The sequence below is a fragment of the Sarcophilus harrisii genome, chromosome 3, assembly GCF_902635505.1.
Source record: "Sarcophilus harrisii chromosome 3, mSarHar1.11, whole genome shotgun sequence".
NCBI classification, from domain to species: Eukaryota; Metazoa; Chordata; class Mammalia; order Dasyuromorphia; family Dasyuridae; genus Sarcophilus; species Sarcophilus harrisii.
In genome coordinates, this window is record NC_045428.1 from 381,074,954 (window position 1) to 381,099,748 (window position 24,795).

General features: G+C 32.8%; 1 protein-coding gene across 9 annotated transcripts in view; it reads right to left on the reverse strand.

Moving 5' to 3' along the window:
* The window catches only part of GULP1 (GULP PTB domain containing engulfment adaptor 1), a 493,495-nt gene that overhangs the window by 352,677 nt on the left and 116,023 nt on the right, over positions 1-24,795 (reverse strand). For all 9 annotated transcript variants that reach the window (XM_031960337.1, XM_031960329.1, XM_031960335.1 and 6 more), the window contains exon 2: positions 5,554-5,679. The gene's annotated coding sequence lies outside the window, so the exon portion shown is untranslated. The remainder of the gene's footprint in view (positions 1-5,553; positions 5,680-24,795) is intronic.

Consider the following 24,795-nt stretch of genomic DNA (forward strand, 5'->3'; position numbering starts at 1 on the left):
CAGAAATATAACATCACTGCAAGTATATTTATGAATAGTATATGCAGTCTAAATATTTGGCCCATCAGTTTAAATATCTTGGACATATACTATGGATGAGCAATCAGGATTCCCTTTGGAAAATTTTTCAGGGTTTTTAATGATCCCAAACTTCTTGAAAGTAGTGATAAAAGAAATCTTATGTTTGCTTATGGAGTTTATAGTAATAGGAGGTAGTTCTATTTGCAGAAATTATTAGTATCTGATAAGCCTGGCCCTAAATAAGCATTATATTTGTTTTTCAGGAAAAGAAATTATAGTCCAAGAGCAAAGAATAACTCTTATTCAGTCCACTGGGGCCTATATTTCTTTTTACTGAAATAATCATTTGATTAAAACATTTTTTTCCCAAGAGTCTGATTTGTTCTTAGGGCATAATTTACAAAATTAAAAAATCAGAAGAGAAACATACTTCTAAGACTGTAATTTAAATATGAGTAAAATGAGATCAAAAGAAGAAAAGTTATTTGTATTTCTGACTGCAATTAAGTTAATCAAAAAATATTGCCTTTATAATTATTGGATTTGATAATTCACAATTTAAAATATTGGCAACAAAAGATCCCACTAAGTACTGATTTGGGTGAATGTTAATTGATTTTTATTTCATAAAAGCTACTTAGAATAAAATTGCTCATTACAAACTAGTTCTTATTGATTTTTTGTTTAAATAATAATTTACATTTTTAAGAGCATGAAATAAAATGCTTATGAAAAATATCTCATCCCTGATGATTTCTGGCAGAAAATTACAGATATCAAATTTTTAAGAGTTAAAAAGTACATTTTGAAAGGCATCAAACATAATTGAAATAACTTGATAAATTCGAAAGAGAAAGTTAGTAAAATGGGGAAGCTGACAGATCAAGATGATGTGCAAAAGGCATTCAACAATTCAAACTAAGGTATCTGACTAGTTAGACAAGGAACTGTTTGGTCTCTTTCTTATCAGATCAGCTTGTCTAACACACCTAGTCCATTTGGAAAGACAAACTAGTCTATATAAAATACCAGCTGTATATGTCAAAAGACATTCTAACGAAACTTGTGTGACAAATTTCAAAAAACTTTATTTAACAAACAAATCAAAACAAAAACAAAAACATTTATTTTCAGTCATTGAGAACTTGGGACTGAGATAGTACTGCCTGATTATTTTCATCAGGCCAATCCAAGCTATTTCAAGTTATGTGTTAAAGTTTTCTCAAGTATGAGTCTGGAGAAGTGACCTCGGGCCATTACATTAGAAGATGTTCCTTTAAGCAAGACTCTATTAAGTTCCTGCTGTGTACAGAGTAAGGTGCTAGGGGTTTAGAAGAGATTTTTATTTTATACCCTGCCCATAATCCTACTTCTTCTGAATTAGATCTCAGTGCCCTACAAGAATTAAACCATTACCCTTCAGAACTGGGATCATCATTGTCCTTGTTGATGAGTGCTTCCCACTAATTTTTAGCCAGTTTCCAGTTATGCTTCACTTTATAAGACTCTCTTACCTGCTATCCTCTCACTGTACTCTCAATCACAGATTATACTTCTATGACCAAATCTTTTTAGACCTGGAGTCTAAGCTGTTCTGAATGATTAGTTCCTCATACCTTGTAATACCATTATACCTTGCCAGACTCAGTTTTATTTTACAACCCAGACATCTGATTGCTTGATGCGTGATTAGATTGTCAACTTCTTGAGAGCAAGGACTATCTTCTGCCTTTCTTTGTATCCACAGAATTTATCACACTGCCTGGCACATAGTGCTTATTAAATCCTTACTGACTGAGTGACTGAGGTGTGTGTATCATAACTTTTATTTCCTGATTTTCATATATAGAATCATAATCAAATCGCTTATATTGTTGCTACTTTAAAGATTGCAAATCTATTTCCCTGTGGCTCCAAAACACCTCTTTCCACTGATCATTCTCCTACACACACACACACGTATGCATGTATATATGTATATATATATATATATATATATATATATATATATATATTCATTCATTTATTTATTTATTTTCAGTTAAATTCAATAATATATTCATTCAATTATATATTCATTCATTTATTTATTTATTTTCAGTTAAATTCAATAAACATTTATAAAGGGCCTGTACTAAATGCTACAGATACAAACTTATTCCAAATAGTTTTTATTTCATAAAAACATTCAATCAAATCAGTATTCAGTGTGATCATTTGGTTCCAATATTTTTAATGGATAATTATCAAATCCTATTAACTAAAGAGCAGCATTTTTTAGTTAACTTTAATTATGACCTTAAATATAAATGTTTTTCATCCTCATTTTACTCATATTTAAACCACAATCTTAAAGTACATTTTTTCCCATAGAGTCATATTTTTCTTTGCTTAAACTATGCTAAACAAATCAGACTGTTTCAGTAAAACAAATATAGGTTCTGATGCCCTAAATAAGTGAATTTTGCTTCAGAAGTCATTCTTTGCTCTCAGACTGTAGTTTATTTCTTTTTCAATAAGGCAAAGATAATACTTATTTAGAGCCAGACTTATCAGATATAAATGTCTGCAAATAGCAATCAGTTTACAAGAAAATCACTTGCTATTACTACATACTCCATAAACAAACTTAAGAATTTTTTTTCCATATTTCTTTTATTACTCATGTCAAGAAGTTTGTAATCATTAAAAAAACCTGAAAAATTTCCCAAAGGCAGTCCTGCTTGCTCATCCATACTGTCTGTCCAAGATACTTAAATTGATGGACCAGATAGTAAGATTGCATATACTATTCATAAATATACTTGCATTGATGCTGTATTTCTGAAATATTATAATTTCTGAAGAATTAACATTGTAGTTTGTCAAAAGGCAAGAGACAGACATGTGGAGAGAATAAACAGACTGCAATATATTATCAGTTACATACTGTGGATAAGGATATAATGACTCGAAAAGGATATTGAAAGGCCATACCATATAATAAGAGTAAGAGATTAACCTAAGTATCCTCCATATTCCACTGGTTTCTGTTCCATATTTAAAGATGAACAAAGGTCCCAAACATACTGGAGGGAACCCCCTACAGTATGTTTGGGACCTTTGTTGGAGGGTATAGATAGAAATCATAGGCTGGGATGGCTGTGCTGATCTGATTAGAGATCAAAAATTGACTGAGGTAGAACAAGGTTATTTTATTGAGAGAAAGCTCAGTTTGAACACCATTTAATTAAAGTAGTAGTCTGGATTACAAATGTGAATATTTTGAATATTTAATGCTTTCTCCATTTCCCTTCTAATACCCCTAATACCCTTTGTTAAAATAATCCTCATATATAGATCTGGTAATGATGTTATTGTATTAAAAAACTTGAAAGGCTTACTATTGTCTATTAAATGAATTCAAATTCCTTTGTCTAGCATTCACTGTAACACTATTCTATTTTTAAAGTCTTACATAGGTGAAACTGATTATGATCAAAAGCCTTTGGTCATTTTGGTGAATTCCCCAAATCACAGGCAGGAGATTATAGGGTGGATCTTTATTTACAGCCTCAGTTAGCAGGACAGTATGCACCCTGAAAACTTTTTGCAATAACAAGGAACTTCTTTAATTTGTTTCCAAAAGATTATTAGAAACAAAACAATTTATAGCCCTTCTCTTTTCAAAATGTCACCCTGTGACTTGTAAAATGCTGATGTGAAATAAAAATGGTGACTTGAGCACAAAGCCAACTAGCCTGTGATTCATAGGCTTCAAATTCTTATCTTCCTCCTCTTTAAGTTTCTGAGAATATTCAAAGACCAGAGTTCTCAAGAATGCCCCAAATACAGTGATGAAATGATAAGAATCCTTGGAGGATAATGGCAGTAGTAGACACATACTTAGAAACTGCCTGAGAGAAAAGTGTCTAAGAATGGACTTTCCCAATTGTGGGAGTTGACTCTAGGATAAGACCAAAACAGACCTTTCACAGTATTAATTATTTTGCATTCTTGGCATTATTTTGTATTGTGATTATGTGTCATATCTCTCAAATAGACTCTAGGAGAGCAAATGTGTCTTATCTGTATAATAAATTAACTTGCACACCTACCACTGTAATCAGCCAAGAACGGGTGCTTAAAGGCTGAACTGAATTATTCTGTTCCCCAGAAATACAACCCGAAGGACAAAAAAGCTACCGAAATAACTTTCGAAAATTTGCAAACATCCATGTTATTGTTGTTCAGTCATTTCAATCTCGTCCTATTCTTCTTGATCCTTTTTTTGAATTATCTTGATGTGGTAGATGGATCCCAGAATGGGGTAACAAAACAATTTGTTTTTCAGAGAGAGCTAGTATTCTGAAAGGAATTAATAAAGTTGCTTAACAGGGATTCAACCAATCAAAATTAGTCCATGTATTCTTTTCAACCAACCTTACTACATTCCCGGATTAGGCTCAAACTAGTTGGGTTCTATAGTTGGGCAAAGGTAAATGGGGAAGAGATGGTTTAAGAGACTAATTGTATAATAATCAACATTCCCCTTTGGAGTTTTTACCTCTGAACATGGAATGGATGACAAGGGAGGGGGGAATATCTAGAAAGACAGGAAGGGGAGAGGGAGGTGCTGTTAACAGGATATTAACCAATCAGGAACAACTGGGAGGAGATTAGATGATACATGGGCGGGGTTTGATTAATAAAAGCATCTTCTTGCTTCTGAACTAACGTGCACCTCCATCATAAGGAAACACTCTCTTCCTGCGGGAATGTAATAAATGCTCCTTCACTTAACTCCAGAGACTTTTCATCATTTTAGGAATCTAGGACCCTTTACAATTCATCAAATTGACAAAGATACTGTAGTGGTTTGCCATTTTCCTTCTCCAGCTTTCCTCTTTTTTATTCCCGATGCCGCTATATTCAATATCAGAATGCTTTAGTGGTTTTTTTCTTGAAGTAACCTCCTCTAACTTTTTGTGCCTTCAGTCTTCCAAGCCTACAAATACTTAACTATGTCACTTATATTAAGCTCATCCTCCTAGACTGAGTTCAAATGGTTTCAGTGACTACCGCGATCATTTCAGATAACAAATTGCTTCTCCCTCTTATTTATGTTCATTTTTTATTTTACATACTATAATGCAAAGGGAAGGACTTTAACTTGTTCATCTCTATATTCACAGCATCACTCAGCACTATCAAAAAATGTTTGTTAAATGAATGTGCTTTTAACAAACATTCAAGAATATTGTAAATTCAGTGTCCATCGCATTGTAACTGACTGAGAGTTACTTTCACGGATAGCACACATAAAATACAAGTAGAATAAATGAAATTTACGTGTAGAACTCAAAATGACTAATTATAATTTGAATCTCAAAATATCTGTAGAAATATGTGTTTTAATGGAAAAAAATATTATTCAATATAATATCCTTAATTTATTGGAATTCCTGTCATGTAAAGTGAATTCCGGAGGTAATAGTTCCTCATAATTAAGTAGCTTTAAAACAGAAATTAAAAAAAAATTATAATTCTTACCTGAGTATGCCCAATTCAACTGGATATGAGATACCAGATGTTAGTTATATAGATTATATCACATTTGATAGCAGCATTTTCCCAGTGTTGTACTCTCTTGTATTTTTCATACAATATCGCATGTGACTATAAAATAAAAATTAAATATTCATATAATAGCTTTTACTTAATAGCTATCAGAACAAAAATTCTATTTGGATAAATTTCTAATTAAAAAATACACATAGCAAAGATCCAAATGAATGTACAAGTGTACAAATGAACAAGTGAAATGTTATAAGCAAGCCAATATTTAATGAGAAAATATACTCATAAATGAATTCAAATTTTATAATCATAAGCTTTTCAAATTATTTTTGTCAGAATAACTCTTCTGTGAAGTTATAAGGCTGCCTCGTTAATAATTATATCAATTCACAACTCCCCCTCTTATTACCACTGAAAAGTATGTTTTTGTTATGTGGAAATAAGAATAACAATTCATTTTTTATTGTTTGAAAGGGGCTTTCAAATGAAATAACATACATAAGGTTTGGAAAGCCTTAAAATACCATGTAAATACAGGTTATCATTACTGTTAATCAAACACGTCCGCAGTATCTTGACATTATATGCACTATGGATGAATACTTTAACCCCACCCCCACCCCCAAATCACCTAAAATAGGTAGTATAATCATTATTATTCTCATTTAACTGATGAAAAAAAGCAGGCATACTACTAAACTGGTAAACATCAGAGCTGAAATTCCAACCAAATTTAGTGCTCTTTGAATCTTTCTTGCTACAATCTTTTCTTGCTTTCCCAGTGATAATTCAATCTCATTCCATTCTCTCAGCTCTACAGCTAACATCAGTACCAGACTTACTCTTCATGATAAAGCTGATTTAAGGTGATTATTTCCTAGCTAAGTTCAGAAAGTCTCCCCGATGACTGACAGGGATAATCAGAAATTCAAAGAGCACTGATAACTACATAAATGTAATAGGATTATAGTTTCCATTCCTCTTAAACTGCTAGGTGAGGTGTTTAGGCTATTTAATCCCCTGGTAACTAGGCCAGAACTATATCGGAGACAGCAACGATTTTTGAAGTTTTATTTTTATTTCTAAAGAACAGAGAGCAATACAAGTCGTTCCAGGAAGTAACACAAAGAGAGAAATCATCTTGCTCTTTGTTTGAGTCTTGTTCCACCAAAGCCTGATCCCTTGAAGTAATTCAAATGAAACTCTGCAATAAAGTCAAATTTGTCTCAGGACTGGTAGCAGAACATTTTCTTTCAATGCCAATGGAAGAGAAAAAGCCACGGACACTCCTTATTAAGCACCTACTGTATATCAGATATTGTGTTAGGTGTTGAGAAAGAAAAAACAAAAAAACAAAAAATGATAGTCCTTTTCACTTAAAGAATTTTTTAAAAGTTTTCTTAAGACAATTTCCAAAGAGCTTGCTGTACATAAACCAAGGTAAATTTTAAATAAAATAAAGCAATAAAAGTTTTCCAAGATTAGTTATATAAACAATGCTAAAAAAAATTTACCTCAAAATCTTACCAAGTATTTTCTGGACTGGTATAGTAGGAATACAAGATAGGAGTATGTGATAGCAACAATCAAGTGTCCGAGTATGAAAGCAGGAAAAAGTTTATTTCTTTCTCATGAGAAAGGATGAGCTGTCTTTGACACACAAAGCGGGATTTGAAAGAACCACACACTCACAAGCAAGGGGTAGTTCCTTTCTCCTTTCCCTTTCCAACCCCTAGGCTCCTTTCTCCACTATCTGGGGTTTCAAAAACAAGGTTTCTAAAAATGTGAGATAAAAAAGCCTGAGGCAATCGAGTGCTAACAGGGAAGGGTATTTCCCACTTAATCCTGTCCCTGCTCCCAAGGAGCTTCCATTCTAGAAAGGAAAGATAACAATAGAAAACTGAGGGGCAAAGAACAAAAGATTCTTTACAAATCTCAGGTCACCAGCCCTGATTACAAAAACACAGTTCCAGTCTCTAAGGTGCTTACATTTTTACATCCTTTTGGGGAAGATAACCTCTACTCCCCCCCATCCTCCACCACTACCATCACCCTCTTTGTCCCAGTGGGTTTCAACCCTCTAATTCAAGTCCCATTTCTCCAATTCAAATTCTACCTTCATCAAGGTGGAAATCAAACAAATGCCCTTCCATTTCTCATAAAAGGTTTAAGATGAGTTTTCTCCACTAACGGCAGTAGAGAGAAGATTAAATGCAAAAAAAATACTCAAAACATGGTCCCAGGTTGCTGGGATCTAAGATCATAGGGACTTTGAGGTTTTTCCTGAAGTAGAGAATTTTTGGATTTGACCTAGAATTCTTGTTTGTGGGCACCTATGGCCCCCACAAAGGAAAAACCTTCTGCCCAAATTTAAAGGCACCTGGTAGGAAAGGCAGAGAAAGGTACTGATGGATTAGTATGCAGACTAATGGGCAGAAGCTGAGAACATGACAAAGCAGCAGTCATAAAGAGGAAGAGTAATGCTCAGAAAACATTCAACTAAATGGGGGGTCTGGGGGTGGAATCTCAATTTTCATACAAATACACATTCACCAAAGGAGGGGGCCAAAGAATGAGATGACCTTATCTCCAAATCCTATTATATACCTTGTTTGAAAGTTAATCTACATTCCTACTTTCTTTATACTGCTCATAAATTACATAGCCATTAACTGATTTTTTTTTATAAGCCTATAAATGTATGTTTTGAGATTGATAGAGGAAGACAGCTCATGAGCTCAAGCTCATTTTGTAATTTTACAGGAATAGAAATAAGGGGAAGGGAGCACTGAATCAAAGTTTCTTAAATTTTTTGTAATTTACTGAGAGTATTCCCAAACATTCCCAATAAGACACCTTTTGAATCCAAAGAAGGAGATAATTAGTAAGGAGAAGACATAGTCGATGAGTTTGGGGGCTAAGGTGCTAATGTGGTTAGTATGTGCCCTAATGTAGGTGCAGATACCCTATATCATTACCCATACTCTACAATGCTAAAGACATTTAGTGATCTTTTAGTCCCAGAAAACATTTTTATCCTGTAACTTAGGGATACTGAAAAAAAAATTAGCATTTTTAATACTACATAAATTAAAATTTTTATTTTAAATTTAAAAATTATTTTTCCTTTTTATCTCTTTTCCCTGTGATTTTATTAGTGTATATGGCTCCAAGTGATGAAATCTCATCTACCAATGCAAAAAGCATCTTGCCCAGATGTCATATAAGCCAGTGTGTCAGAAGTTAAACCTGAACGCAAGTAGTCCTAACTCTATCACTTCTAATATTTTTTCATTTTTTTTACAATATTTATATCAGTTTAAATACCAATCTATAACTATAGATGTGAATCTACCTACACATACACACACACACATACACACACGTAGGTACATATGTATAGGTACATAAATATATACTAATTAAGTTTTACCATGTTTAAAATACTGGTGCTTTCTGTCATATACTAAAAATTAACAGTATTAAATCATAGACTATCAGAGAAACTGAATGCCATACAAATGACACTTTATAATTGGGGTGCAAAAGAAAATTTTTGAGAGTTCCTGGGACAGCAACGTGCCAAATTTGTCAATACTTAAAGAAATTAATTTAGGCTATTCACTGGAAGATAAAATTCTGAAGCTGTAGCTTAAAATACTTTGGTCATATAATGAGAAGTCAGGACTCAATGAAAAAGACCCTGATATTGGAAAACACTTTTAAAGTCAGAAGGAGAAAAAGACATCAGAAGATGAGATGGATAGATAGTATCATGGAAACAATGAACATGAATGTGGACACATGTGTGGAGGATTGGAGGGCCTGTTGTGCTATTATCCACTAGGTCATGAATAGTCACACAGGAATGAACAAAAATAACAATCACATTACTTATTGAATAAATCCTTTGCGAAAAATTTTCAAATAGGGGTACATTTTTCTTGTCCCTGTTTGACCTTTGTCAACCAATTCAATTTACCAAGCATTTATTAAATATCTACTACAAGCAAGGCAGTATGCTTGACAATAAGAAAGTCAAATTCAAAAACAACAGTCTGCAACATTGAGGTAATGTTACATATACAAGTGGATAGCTAGATAACACAGACGATGGGACTCTGGACCTGGAGTTAGAAAGAAACATCTTCCTGAATTTGCATCTGGCCTGGTTGTGGGAGTCTTGGCAAATCACTCAGTCTGGAAAAGAAAAAGGCAAACTACTCCTGTATAAAAGAATACACCAAATGAGGTCACAGAATTGAACACAACACTGAACTGAAACAAACAACAAATACACAAGTAATCTGTGCCTCAGTTTCCTCATCTATAATTTTCAGAGACTCTTCCAGCTTTAAAACCAATGATCCTGGAGCTAAGTGGGATATAAAGTAATCAATAAATGTTATGCAAAAAAGTGCTCTGAGAAGATTGTGGAGCCAAAAATTACTTTGGGAAGGATCAATTTTAGCTAAGAGAGGGCTCAGGAAAAGCTTTCCAGAAGAGCTGCCATCTGCAGTATGCCTCAGAGGAAAGTAGGGATTTCAACAAAACATCGCAAGGCTTTACAATTGATAATATAACAAATAATCCCAGAGCCAGCCTGGCAGAAGTGAGAAAGATAGTAGACTTAATTGAGTTGTTTTAAATTTTGCTGTTTTTAAACTGAATCCCTTCCCTTTGAAGTAGTCAGAGTCTCTTCCCTAGTCATTATAAAATAGCCCTCCTCTGAACCTCAGCTAATTTATCTCTTATACATTGCCCTGTTCTTTTCTTATAACTGAAAACCATAGTAATTTAATTTCCTTCACTTCTGGTTTTTAAAAACAAAATTTTGACACTAAATATAATCTCACCTCTTAGTATTCCATCTCTGTCCTCTGTTATTCCTTATATTAAAAAATTAGTCATCCAATGACTAATGTAAATTTTCTATACATAAAAGTATACATAGACATCAAATGAAAAATACAAATTTTTAGTTATTCCAAGAACTTTGGGCTATAATGGACAAATCAGTAAAAGATTTAAAGTGGTTCCTAAACATTATCCTAAAATTTTCATAATAATTTAAAACAAGCAGGCTTATGAAAAAAAATAAATAAAACTAACCAATGAGAATCCTCCTTCTGACTTATCAGAATCCTGATTTTGTAATGCTGGAGAAACTGAGGCAGGAGAGAGATTAGAGAGTTTTCAATAGTTTATTAATTGGAGAGTATAATTGACTGGACAGGACTCTCGTCTCAAATTATCCAGTCAGATAGAGATAAAGATATACTGGGACCAAGGAAACATGTTGGTCCCAGGGCTGTCATCTCAAAGAATCCAGCAATGAATAGGAGACAACCAGTTTCTTAAATACTCTTTAGAAACAAAGAACCAAAAGGATGGGGGGAGACCATAAATCCTAAAAGCCCAGAGACAGGATGTCTGAATACCCAGAGATAAAGATGTCAGTGAGGTATCTTGGAATATTTTAGAGGGATATTGTAAATTCTTGAGAACAGGAATTCTGCTCTCTTGTTTATCTTGCTAGCAATTTATAACCTTAGAGTAAACGGTTCCCAATCTTGATGGACCAGAGTATGTTTTTACGACTAAGAGGATTTGACAGAACAGTTAAGGAAACTAAGACAAAGGAAACTAGTTCAGGGAAACCAAGTCAGAACAGTTAAAGAGAACTGAGGCATAACAATTTAACCTCTTTCATTTATATATTAATGAATATGCTTCTCAAACTTAAAAAAAAGTAAACTTTTGCAGAAAAATGGGTTTCTGAACCCACTAAGTACTACAGAGCTTTTCTTATTTTATGTAGTCTTCATAATCATGATTGTGAAGTGGGAGATACTGGGATTATATCCCAAAGAGATTATAAAGAAGGGAAAGGGACCTGTATGTGCACGAATGTTTGTGGCAGCCCTTTTTGTAGTGGCTAAAAACTGGAAAGTGAATGGATGTCCATCAGTTGGAGAATGGCTGAATAAAATTGTGGTATGTGAAAATTATGGAATATTACTGTTCTGTAAGAAATGATGACCAGTTCTGATGGATCAGGCCATCCTCAGCAACGAGATCAACCAAATCATTTCTAATGGAGCAGTAATGAACTGAACTAGCTATGCCCAGAAAAAGAACTCTGGGAGATGACTAAAAACCATTACATTGAATTCCCAACCTATATTTATGCACACCTGCATTTTTGATTTCCTTCACAAGCTAATTGTACAATAATTCAGAGTCTGATTCTTTTTGTACAGCAAAATAATGTTTTGGTCATGTATACTTATTATGTATCTAAGTTATATTTTAATATATTTAACATCTACTGGTCATCCTGCCATTTAGGGGAGGGGGTGGGGGGGTAAGAGGTGAAAAATTGGAACAAGAGGTTTGGCAATTGTTAATGCTGTAAAGTTACCCATGTATATATCCTGTAAATAAAAGGCTATTAAATTAAAAAAAAAAAAAAAAAAAAAAAAGAATACAGTCATTACCCTAGAAGACTGGGGGAAATGAGACTATGTTGATGGGAAGGTGGGAGTGTCTGCAATGAAAGTGATCAGTCCCTCTATGATCATTGAGTTTGGAGGAGTTTCAACTCTACATTGAGAATGCACTTGGGGATATGGCAATGACCTGGTTGCTAACACCTTCTGCCCCATGCAACTCAGCATCTGAATAGAGAGCTGTGATGAAGCACCATAAAAATCAGATGTTTTGTCCAAGAGCATAACTGAATCATGGATTTCTGAGCTCTACCTAGATCTTTCTCAGAAAATCGAGTATGTGGCCTGAACACACATAGGGGATATAGATGCAAGTCTATTTTATTTAAAATAGTCATAGAAGGTCTAGGTATATTAACTGAATCAATCAATTGATTAAATATATAAGTAGGTATGAGCAATTACTTTGAGAATTTTGAAAAACTTATATTTGAGGATATTGATTTTGAATATTAATTTGAAAATATTGAAATTCTCTGAACACTGAATAAAAAGAGAGAACATCACTTCATCTACAAAATGAGGATTCCATCTCAATAGGAGAGGGAAATGAAAGATTAGAAAGAAAAGAGGTGCCATTCATGACATTAGTATAACCATGATAAATATCTATATCATCTAAGAAATCTAATAATCATCTAAACAGGATAAAACTTATCTGTGAGCTAAATGTGTTTTTTTCTCCCACTAAATGTACCATACAACTCTCTGTCCCTCTGTTCAGATGAATACAGAATTAAATTAGCAGAAATAAAACTCTCCATGGTTATTTATGAAGAGTAATATTTACATTAGTAGTGTGAAAGTTAGAACTTAAGCCAAGTTTAAATTGTATTTCAGTAGTCTACTGAAGTGTTTAAGCACTTTTTTAAAAGTAACAACTTTTTATAGAAATCAGATTTATTTTTAGTTCCCCCCCAAAGAATTAAGCAGAGAAGGCAAATATTATTAGCATTAAAATAGAATTAAAAGCCCAGCATAGTCCAAGCTGATATTTTTGTTGCTATTGCTTAGAGAAACAAGAGGTTTACACTTAATTATGTCTATTACAAATCAATTAAATGAAGAGATATTACTTGATTAAATGATAGCTTTTATACTTGTTTATCTATGCTGTTACTTAATGAGCCCTTTGTGTGGGAACAGTTAAGGAAGGGTAGGTATGAGGCAATGAGTAAGTATATAGTGGGCAGTGTGCTGGATATGGAAATTCTGAATTCTAATTGTGCCTCAGATACTTAATAGCTATGTGAGCCTAAGCAGTCTTAAATCTCTTTCAGATCCAGAGCTCTCATCTGTAAAATGGGAATAATAACACCTACCTCACTGTGAGGATCAAATGAGAACATGTATTGAAGCACTTTGCAAATCTTAAAGTGAGATATAAATGCAAGTTATCCTTAACTACTACTACTAATAGTACTGTAATGCTGGAGAAACTGAGCAAGACAGAGATTAGAGAACAATTTAATAGTTTATTAAATGGAGAGATTTACTGGGACCAAATGATCCATGTTTGATCCCAGGGCTGAACGAGTATATAGTCTCAAAGTATCCAGCCCTAAATGTTGGACAGCAAGACTCTTTTATAGGATAACAAGAACAATGACATAAATGGGGGAGGTACCTAGAGGGGGATAACTTAATGGGGGGAGGCACCTAGGATAACACAATGGAGGGAAGTACTGGAGAGGTTACTGATATTCTAATGATGTCTAAAATGGATAAAATGTCAAACATTAAGAAGGAATGATTATAGCCTAAAGATATAAAACCTTTATCTCATCAAACATTAAGTGGGAAAGGTTATAACCTGAGGCAGAGTAACTAAATAGGACAATTAGAGAAACTGGGTCAGGACATTAAAAGGGAACTGTGCCACAACACTACTACTATTACACATCACTACCTCCACTAATAATTACTAAGTAGTAATTAAGAGAAATGTGTAGGTCTGATATTCCCTGACATTAAAAAAAAAAAATCTTCACCCCTATGTTCTTATATAGAAATTATTTGGAACAGAGTGGTGCAACTGCAGAAAGATTTATGTTTCCTGACAGGTTGTTTTCTAAATTAGGGGAAGGAGTAGAGTGTAAAGTGAAGGACTGAACTTCTGTCCCATAGGGCTTTCTAGATGGAAGATGACCTAAATGTATAAAGCATAGTCCTTCCACATATTCTAGCTTGAAAGGAAGAGTGATCAAAGGCAAACCACCTGGAGCAACTTGTATTAACTCTTGCAAATCAGAATTGTCAAGGAGTTCCATTCTTTGAACATTCTGATTAACAAAAGCTTTTATAATTCTAGAAACAGCTTTTAGCTTCATTTCAGTCAGTTGGTGCTCCTCTCATCTCAATTTCCTTTGAAATTCCATTATTATATTAAACTATTTGCTTCTCAGGGTTTGATTTATACAACTTGGAAGAATAAGGCAATTAAATAATACAGTGAGGCTATTTCTCTTGAATGGAGTTGTGCTTACTTTTAATTTCTTTCTAAGAAAAAAAAAAGCCAGTTGAAGGAACTGCATTATTCTTAATAGGTTTAATGTTTTTAGTTATGCTTTCAACAACAGCATTTTGAATGTTCTTGCCAAAATGAACCTGTTTTATGTGTTGCTCTTTTTGATCATACTCTTAAATTACACTATGTTGAGAGTTAGTTACATGAACTTTTCCTGTCTAAATGCTGAAGTTATGTTTTGCATGTTCACACTCCAAATTTTCATACCATATGCACTTTTCTAGTGTAACTTTAAGAATTTACACACAAATTACAGATTTCACTGTCAATTGTATGAGATACTATAGTCACATGAACAAATATTGTTTCTTCAAAGTACATGTTATATCTTATCTTCTTTTTTTATGTTTATACCTCACCCCCAAACAGTGCTCACCCCCAAAATAAGCTTTTTGAAGACCTATAATATTTTCTTTTCTTTTTATCTCCTGTACCTAGCACATTATATAAATAAATAATGTTTGTTAAAGTGAAATATATTGTGGTCAACTTGCTTCTCATAATGAAGTTTTCCTTACCTATTGATATCTCAACTGTGGGGTATACTTTCTATCATAAGGAAGATATTTAAAGCCTTTTCAGCCAAGGAGCTCCCAGAAAACCTCTTGTAAAACAAGAGCCTTTGAGAGGTCACTCCTATGACATAATGAGATGTAAAGCATGTGTAGATATTGTATTTTGCCCATATTGTTTATGTGTGTCCACATGGGTCTATCAAGATGTAGCTTACAAAGAGTCATGAATAGATATCTTTAGAGATCCATATACTTACCTTTCTCCAAAGAAAAGTGATTCCTCCCAAAAAAGCAAGCAGATTGTTGACAGAGGCTGGCCACTAGCATGATATGCATCCCTTTCTCCTCCCCTTAAATATTATTAATCAAGGGAAAGGAGTTTTTAGTTTCAAGTTGAGCTCCTGCCTCCATCTCTTAATGGGGAAGGAGTGTCCTAAACCACATATCCAATGCTTTCCTCTCCCTCCCCACCGAATGCCAATTTCACAAAGACTACATGTAATGAATAGCAAATAAATCCATTTATCCAAGCCAACAGCAAAGAGAAAATCAGAGGAGGTATGCAGATGAAAACATCCCAGGCAACAACCTGAGTAAATGATCTCATTTTTAAATGGAATCCAGATACTATCTTATTTTGCCTTAACAGAATTATAGAATTATAAAACTATAATTTAGAAACCACCTTCGATGTCATATATGTCACTCTCTACCTGAAGCATCTTCTTAGTATCAATTATTTTTCTTCCCTTTTCCCTCATGTAATTATCTCTGAAACCATTTATTATTTATTTATTGAATTATCTAGAAGATACAGATTCATGACAACACCCAGTTAAGAAAGTCAACCTTCTGACATTGTGACAGATGCAGACAAAATCAACAATGCAAAAAACTGAAACAACATATTCTGATAAAACAGTATTCTATGAAATATTGATATTCATCTCTGGACTAATGGTAACTCTAAAATCAGCAAATGTAATCATGAAATTTTATTTCTACTATGTTGAAGCATAGGATAGGAATCAGGAGTAGAACTGTGATCAATCAGTACAGGGAACTCCTGAAAGAGAACATTCCCTCTGCCAGTCCATGTTGGCATCTTTTCTTTGTAGTTTGGACTCTTACAGAACTATTGGGGGCACTAAAGTGTTACATGATTTGCCATAAGTCACACAGCCACCATGTTAGAAGCAGGACTTAAATCTAGCCTTTCCGGCCTCCAAGGCTAACTCTCTTCAGTATATCACACTGTCTCTCTCAAGATAAAGAATATTATTAAAATAATTGAATTTGGGCATACCACATTTTATAAAATAAAGATATTAAATAATTGACTGAATATTTAATTTCTAAACCACATTTTCCTTTAAGGATACTGAAAAACTTAAAGGAATTCTAAAAAGAATTGTTTTTAAAATCAAGTAATTTGCTATTGGAGAGTAAATGAGAATCTCCCGATTCATCTACTGAATAAATCTGAATTTGAGGATAGTTTGTTATGGGTCCAGGAAGGAAGAGTGACTTCATCAGTTGTTCCTCTATAATGTGATTTGCCATATAGATGGTCTATGCTTATAAATCTACCACTGCAACATGGTGTGGAGATAACTCTACTAGGTTCTCAAAGACTATACCAGTGAATTGAGAATGCTTATTAGTCTTATCAATCCAAAAAGATTTTGAACATGGGCCCAAGTGAGAAACTGGCACCTTCAGACAAAATTCACTTAATTAAGAGAGATTCATAATTAAAGAAGTCTTTTTTTTTTTTTTTTTGGTCACAAATCATTTGAAAATATTTATTAATTCATGAAGTAGTAGTTATAACCTATGCCACAACAATGAAATATCTTTTTAAATATTAAAAGTATGACAACTTCAATTTACCTGTTTATAAGAACATGTTTTACCTCTGTAATATCTTTGGTATCTGTTCCCTTGACTTTCACTCTAAGTACATTTCCTCATGATGCCCTAGTTGTATGACTACAATAAATTATAGAAGAATAAGAATTCCTTAGGAGAAAGAATGTTTACATTGGTCTTTGCATACCCAATTCCTAGCACAGTGCTTAAGAAATATTTGTCCAGTTGAGTTACAGATCTTAATTTTACTCAATCCTTCTTATCTCTGATTGAGTAATACAGAGGTGAAGCCATTATCATTAGTACTGGTAATACCACTAATTTGTTGTTGTTCAGTTATTTCAGTCATGTCCAACTCCTTATGACCCCATTTGGGGTTTTCTTAGCAGAGATATCGGAATGATTTCCCATTTCCTTATCCAGCTCACTTTATTGATGAGAAAACTGAGACAAAGAGGAATAAAACTTGTCCAGGATCACAAAGCTAGTAGGGCTTAAATTAGGAAAATTCCATCCCACTAGGTTGTTGTTGTTGTTGTTGTTTAATTTCTATATATTTTTTTTTTTTTTTTGCTGGAGCAATTGGGGTTAAGTGACTTACCCAGGGTCACACAGCCAGGAAGTGTTAAGTGTCTGAGACCATATTTGAACTCAGGTCCTCCTGACTTCAGGGCTGGTGCTTTATTTCTACTTTTTATAAAAAGAATACAAAACATTCTATATCATCAATGTGCACAGTGCTTATATTATGCAAAGTATTACAAGGAGGGCAAATATTCTCATATTTAATTGTAGAATACTGACAAGATCTAATGATTAGTATTAGCATTTTGCCCAGACATCAAACTTTCAACTGATCCAAATAGGTAACTTCACAGCAATAACTCACACCTATCAAGGACTTTCAATATATAAGATATTAGATTCAACAGGGATTTCAACACCTCAGAAAACCAATTACTACTGAGAGTTGCAGCAATTGATAAAAGAACTAAAAACTGGGACCTAAGTTATAGAGATTAAATGGTCTAAAATCTAAGAAAGATATAAATCTTAGAAACAATCATAACAAAGAATTAGGAAAACTTATTTTTGCATTTTAATTAGGCATCCTTTTCTATATGTTTACATAACACTAAACAATCAGTTATTCAAGCTTTCTAAGACAATAATAAACCATTATCTAAAATTAATATCAGCACTTTGAAAAATACAATAATTATCTAATTATCTGATGTCTACTAAGCTATGATTTCTATCTGAGTAAATAATGACTATATGTTCATCAATATGATCAAATGATTTGGGCTCTATGTTATTGGTACAGAATAAATCTCTCACCCTCTGGGAAATTTTCATGATACTTTCCCTTTATTCTTACTTTTTTCACTTTTATCCATATTCCACAACTAGTACTGTACTTTCAGCTGTCCTATTTATTGTATCTGCAGAGATCAGCTTAGGTAATCAAATGCATGATACTATCATAAATACTGCTATCTTGTTTAGCAATTATTTAACCTCAGTTCAAAACCCAATTTGCTATCTGTTCTTACCAACTATGTGACCCTGATTGGGTTATTTATCTTTGATCTGCCTCAGCTTCCTCATCTGTAAAATGTGGATAGTAACCAGCAATAGTAACAGTAACAGCAGCACAGGGTTACTTTAAGGATCAAATGAGATAATAGCTCTAAAGCACTGAGCACAGTATGTAGAACATAGTGAGCACTTAATAAATGCTTCCCCTTCCCTTTTCCTCTTCCCCTTCTACTTGGATATCAAGGGAGATTATCAAGTATAAAGTAAATGGAGGAAGTGGCTGACAACAAGGAGAATCAAACAAATGGCTCCTTTAGAATTTGGCAGCAAAATGGAGTATTAAGGGAAACTAGGAATTCTAAGGGATGGAAATGAGGATAAATGTGTTCATCCCAGGCAACAGGGGTGGGGTGGATGAAGTCTGTACATTTCTTCTAATAACATAAATTTTGTAATTAATCTCATTGATTAAGATCTTAGAAGTGCTAATGATCCCAAACATCAATTAATACTTATTTTTATTCATATCAAGAGACTGATATTAATCTAAGGCAACTTGAATTACAAATGATTTTTCATTTTCAACTCTATGAAAATAAAAAAAGAAACATAATAGTATTTGAGTCATTTAAAATACTCTTAATGCCTAAAGGCTCTAAAGTCATGTGCTAGATATCAATTCAAATTTAATATGTTAATTGTTAGGGATAAGACGAATCTCATGTCAAGCCTCAACTCAGTAAACTAATTCATAAACTATCATAACAGTTCCACAGAATTTTAGTTGAATGGGATCCTCAGCTGCACTTTGTTTAAACCAATGCCTGAAAGAATTCCCACACTAATATAACTAACAGATGATCATCAAACCTTTGCAAATCTCTAGTAAGAGAAACCTATATCTTCCCTGAAGAAATTTTATACCACTTTGTGATAACATAAATTATAAAGTAATTTTTCTTTTTTGTTTTCCTCTTCATCTTTCAGTTTCCCTGAATCCTTAGCAAAAAAGAATATGTGACATTGTAGCTAATGGATAACCATATGCCCCACTGATTCTGGGTCCTCACCAGGATCTTTATTGAATTTATTTCTCTAGACTTTTAGCTTTTTAATCCTGGTTTAACCCCCTCAGCCATTCAGAAAATCTCTAATCATATTATGACTAATCTTCCTAAAACCAAATACATTATTTCATTCCTCTAACTCAACAATGTCCTGGAAAGATAAAATAGAGATAACATTTTTTATATATCTTGTGAGAAATAAAACAGGAGGATATATGTTCATTAAAGAAATTTGCCGCTCTCAGAGAGGCGATATAGCACCTAGTCCAAATTGAAAAGGACCCACTTGGGAACGCTGAGGTCCTTTAGAAGCTCTTGGTCTTTTTTTTTTTTTTCGTGTGTGTGCATATTATTTGTATGTCTGTTATATTAAACCTAAGAACATTGTGTAATCTCTAAGAAGAAATCCAAAACTAATCAAAAAAGTTTAACCTAGGAGCAATTATATGGCACAGAGAATAGAGCACTCCATCAAGAGTTCAAATCCGACCTCAGACACTTAATACTCTTACTAGCTGTGTGACCCTAGGCAAGTCACTCACAGAGAAAAACAGAGCCAAAGAGAGAGACAGAGAAACAGAGAGTTAGTTTAACCTAAAAATCTGTGCATACTTTTAAAATAGTCAAGGAAAAATAACTACTAACATGTAGTTAGATGAATGAGATGAGAGACCAAGAAAGTGGGCCCAGAATTAAAAAGGAAAAGGAAAACCTACTAGATTGCCTTTGGAAAAGTGCAAAGTTCCTTTAGTAGCCTCAAACATCTCCCAGAAATATTGATTATCTTTTCAGTGGTGATATTCAATCACTATTGATATAAGGTTATAGAACACTGAGAGTACATGCTAAATGTGAGTAGGTTGTACTATAAGACAATTAAGGAATTAAAATGTACTGTGTAATAAAAGATATCCTGAGATACTCAAGATATCAAGGGACAATAAAAGTGGCTCCCAGGAAGTCAGGTGGACTTCTTGTGGTAAACTTACGGGAGAGCATGGACAATAGGATGTGTAAGCACACATACGAGTTGCAACCTGCATTTTTGGAAAAAATATAGATGGCATTCCCAGATCCACTGGAGAATTAGAATAAAACATTTTTTGTTTTTACTAAAATATCATTCTGTACACATGCAGAAACCTTTCAACACTTACTGCTAAGTAGTTTCTATTTACTTATAAACATTAAGATAAATAGATACAAGCATCTGTTCTAATGAAGAATCTCCACACTTTATTGTTATAGGATTTCTACTTAGATAATCCAGTCTCAAAAGTACTTGTTAGCTAACACAATTCTTCAAAGAAGGTAAAGACATTACATCCTTTAATGTTCCAGTTCTTTAGCATATGTTTACATTAATATTCATAACATATGTGATGCTATTCAAATGTAAATTTCAACACATGTTGTGAATATTTAAATTTTCCAAATCTGAGAGGGAAAAAAAGCTAATAATCACTACCCTTACATTAAGTGCAATAAATACCCTTTTAATTCCCTCTTAAAAAAAAAAAGTCATATAAACCCCATGCACATCTATATTCTCTTCTTTATATACTGGATCACTGTATGAATTGATAGATTTGTAGCCTTAAGGCATTTAACCACTTTAATCATTTTGCAGAATTAATAAAATAAAACAATAAAGTTTTGATAATATATGGAAATTATATCAACTAATTCAATTTTTTAATAAAATTTACATACTTTGGCATTCAATAGTATTTAATATCTTAGCATAATTTTCATTCCAAACAAATTTTCTATAATTAAATGAAGCAAATGTTAAAAATGTTTATAATCATATTCTTTGTTAATTTTTGAGAATGAACCATTTATTCTCAATTGTATATGCACATATCCATGCACGTGGATCTTTGCCCAAAATGAAAAGAAATTTAGAGAAATGTTGCCTCATTGGTTTTAAACATTAATAAGTCAGTTTCATATTCCTAGATCTAACATATACAACAAAGAATAATTTTCTGTTTTCCAAGGATATTCCTATATCCACTTACATTTCCTGAATGTCAGAGGCAATTTCACATTCGTAATTTTCTACTCATTAAAATCATATAAATTTGCAATCGTATTTACACAGTTAATGCAAGCTAGTGGTTTTACCACCCAATAGTTTAGATTATGTACCTGTATACATTTAGAAATGCCAAAATACTCTTCATCTTCAATTTAATAAAATATTCTATAAATTCTATTGTTAATTTCAATTCCTACTTTGAAGAACATAATAGCAATAAGCTAGTGTACTTTTTAACTTGAAGACATAATTTTTCATTTTGCAAAAGCCAGAATATAATACTTTTTACATATCAATTTTTTCAAATATATATATATATATATATATATATGAATACATACAGGTATACATATAAAATATGCACATGTGCATATACACATTAATTATGAATATATATTTGTGTGGGTGAGGTTTGGGAAGCTATTAAAAAAAAGATTCTTAAAGTTGGAAATCACCCAAGAAGCCATTTGGTATTTGTAAGATCTGTGGTGAAAAGGAGTCTACTACTCCCAAAGTGGTCTGTTACATTGTTAGATTGTTATAATTAAGAGGTTTTCTTTGTATACAGATGAAATATACCTTTGCAATTTCCTAATTCTCTTTTCAAGCGCCAAGTAAAACAAACCTAAACTCCCCCCCCCCCTTTTTTTTTCTAATATGAATTCCTCCCAAGTATGTCTTGATTTCTCTGTACTAAACTGGTTCCATCAAGAGATCCTTCTACACAGCGTGATCTTTTAATGTGGAACTTTCTTAGCTGTTCTCCTTATGATTCTCAAAATTTTATAAACATTTTTAAAATCTGACCCACAAAAGCAAACATAGAAGATATGATCTGTGCAGACTACAATGGAGCTACCTCCTCCCTCTTCTAAACATCAAAATTCTTTTAATGCAGTCTACTATAACATTCACTTTCTTAGTTTATATATATCAACTTGATTCATATTGAGCTTTTAGTCCACTAAAATCCCAGATCTTATTTTTTTAAATAAACCTTTGTCTCTTCATGCCTCTCCCATTATTACTAGTGAAAGTGACTTGAATTCTTAAATCTATTTCAATTAAAATTCATTGTTTTAAATTCAGACCATCATCCTAGCTCTTCTATCTGAATCCTGACTATAACCACACATGTTTTCCATTCCTCTTGGATTCATGTCATCTGTAAATTCCATAAATATTCTCTCTATTTCCTTTGCCCAAGTTAATGATAAAAATGTAAAATAGCATAGATCTCAGGACAGATATATGAGACACTATAGACCTTCTGCCATGTTGACACTAACCTATTAATAATGATGCTTTGAGTGTGGTTATCAGTCATTCAACAAGTTTAGAATCCAATTAAATGCACTATTATCTAGCCTATATCTCTCCACCTTGTTCAGGAGTGTATCCTGAAAGCTTTGTCATGAAAGGCTACATTGAATGAAGGTTGTAAAAACCTTCAAAAGGCTTGTCAGGAATACAAAAAAGAACCTTTTTTTTTTATTAACATCATCTTATATTGCCCTCAGAAAAAAAATATTTTAAAAATCAAACATAGAAGTGGTAAGATATTTTATTTTCATCAAGAATAGGACAACAAAGAATGACTGTAAGCTACAGACATGTAGATAGACATTACCAAAAATATCTAGGCTGTGTCATCCCTCAGTCTCCAAAAACTTAGAGCCTCTCTTCATTAGAGAATTTTATATCTCTATATTCCAATACAGTTTATGTGCAAAGATGTTGATTGGATGTCTTTAAAAGATCACTTTATACCCATAGTATTATATGTTTTTTTTAATAAAGCATACACATATCATTATTGCTATTATAGGTTTAGCTTTTTTTTTTTTTTTAAGTTTGTTTGAAGTGAGAAGGAATAGGGTTTAAACATACAATTTCATTTATGTAAGTAAATTCTTGAAAGAAAAGTCCCTTTACTTAGATTATTTAATGTTTTGCCATTTAACTGTAATAACTTACAACTGCACAAAGGCTTTAGGAACATTCTCAATTCATAGAAAGTCACCTGAGGAGCCAAAATGTTAAATTACTTGCTGGTGTATATGAGAAACAGAAATTGAATCCTATTAAAAAATATAAATTGCTCAGATTAACAGAAGACAAAATAAATTACTTAAATAGCTCCATGTTAAAAAAAAGAAATAGAACAACACATCAATGAACTCCTTAAGAAAAAAATCTCCACTGCTAGATATTTAAGTGAATTCTACCAAACATTTAAAGAACAAGTAATTCCAATACTATGGAAACTATTTGGGAAAATATCTAAAGTCCTGCCAAATTGCTTCTATGACACAAATATGATACTGATATCTAAACCATGAAAAGTCAAAATAGAGAAAGAAAATTAAAGATCAATTTCTCTAATGAATATTGTTGCAAAAATTTTAAATAAAATATTAGCAAAAAGATTGTAACAATTTATCAGCAAGATAATATATTACAACCAAGTGGGATTTATACCAGGAATGTAGGCCTGATTCGATATCAGAAAAACTAGTGCCATAGTCAACCATATCAATAACAAAACCAAAAGAAACCATATGATAATCACAATAGGTGTAGAAAAAGCTTTTGACAAAATACAGAACCAATTCCAATTAAAAACACTAGAGAGCAAAGGGATAAAGGGAGTTTTCCTTAAAATAATAAGCAGTACCTATCTAAAACCAACAGCAAGCATTATTTGTTATAGACAGAAGCTGGACACATTACCAATAAGTACAAGGGTGTAACAAGGATACCCATTATCACCAAGATTACTCAATATTGTACTAGAAGTGTTGGCTTTAGCAATAAGAAAATTTTTAAAAAGAAAGGAATCAAAAAGGTAATAAGGAAATAAAACTATCACTATTTGTAGATAGTGGGATTATATACTGAGAGAATCCTAGAAAATCATTCAAAAATCTACTGGAAACAAGAGTTGCAGGATATAAAATAAACCCACACAAATCATCAGCAATCCTATATATTCTTGACAAAGATCAACAGCAAGATATTGAAAGAAAAATTCCATTCTGCCTAAATTGATCTATTTGTTCAGTGCCGTACAAGTCAAATTGCCAAAAAAAATTTTATAAAGCTAGAAACAATAATAATAAAATTCATCTGGAAG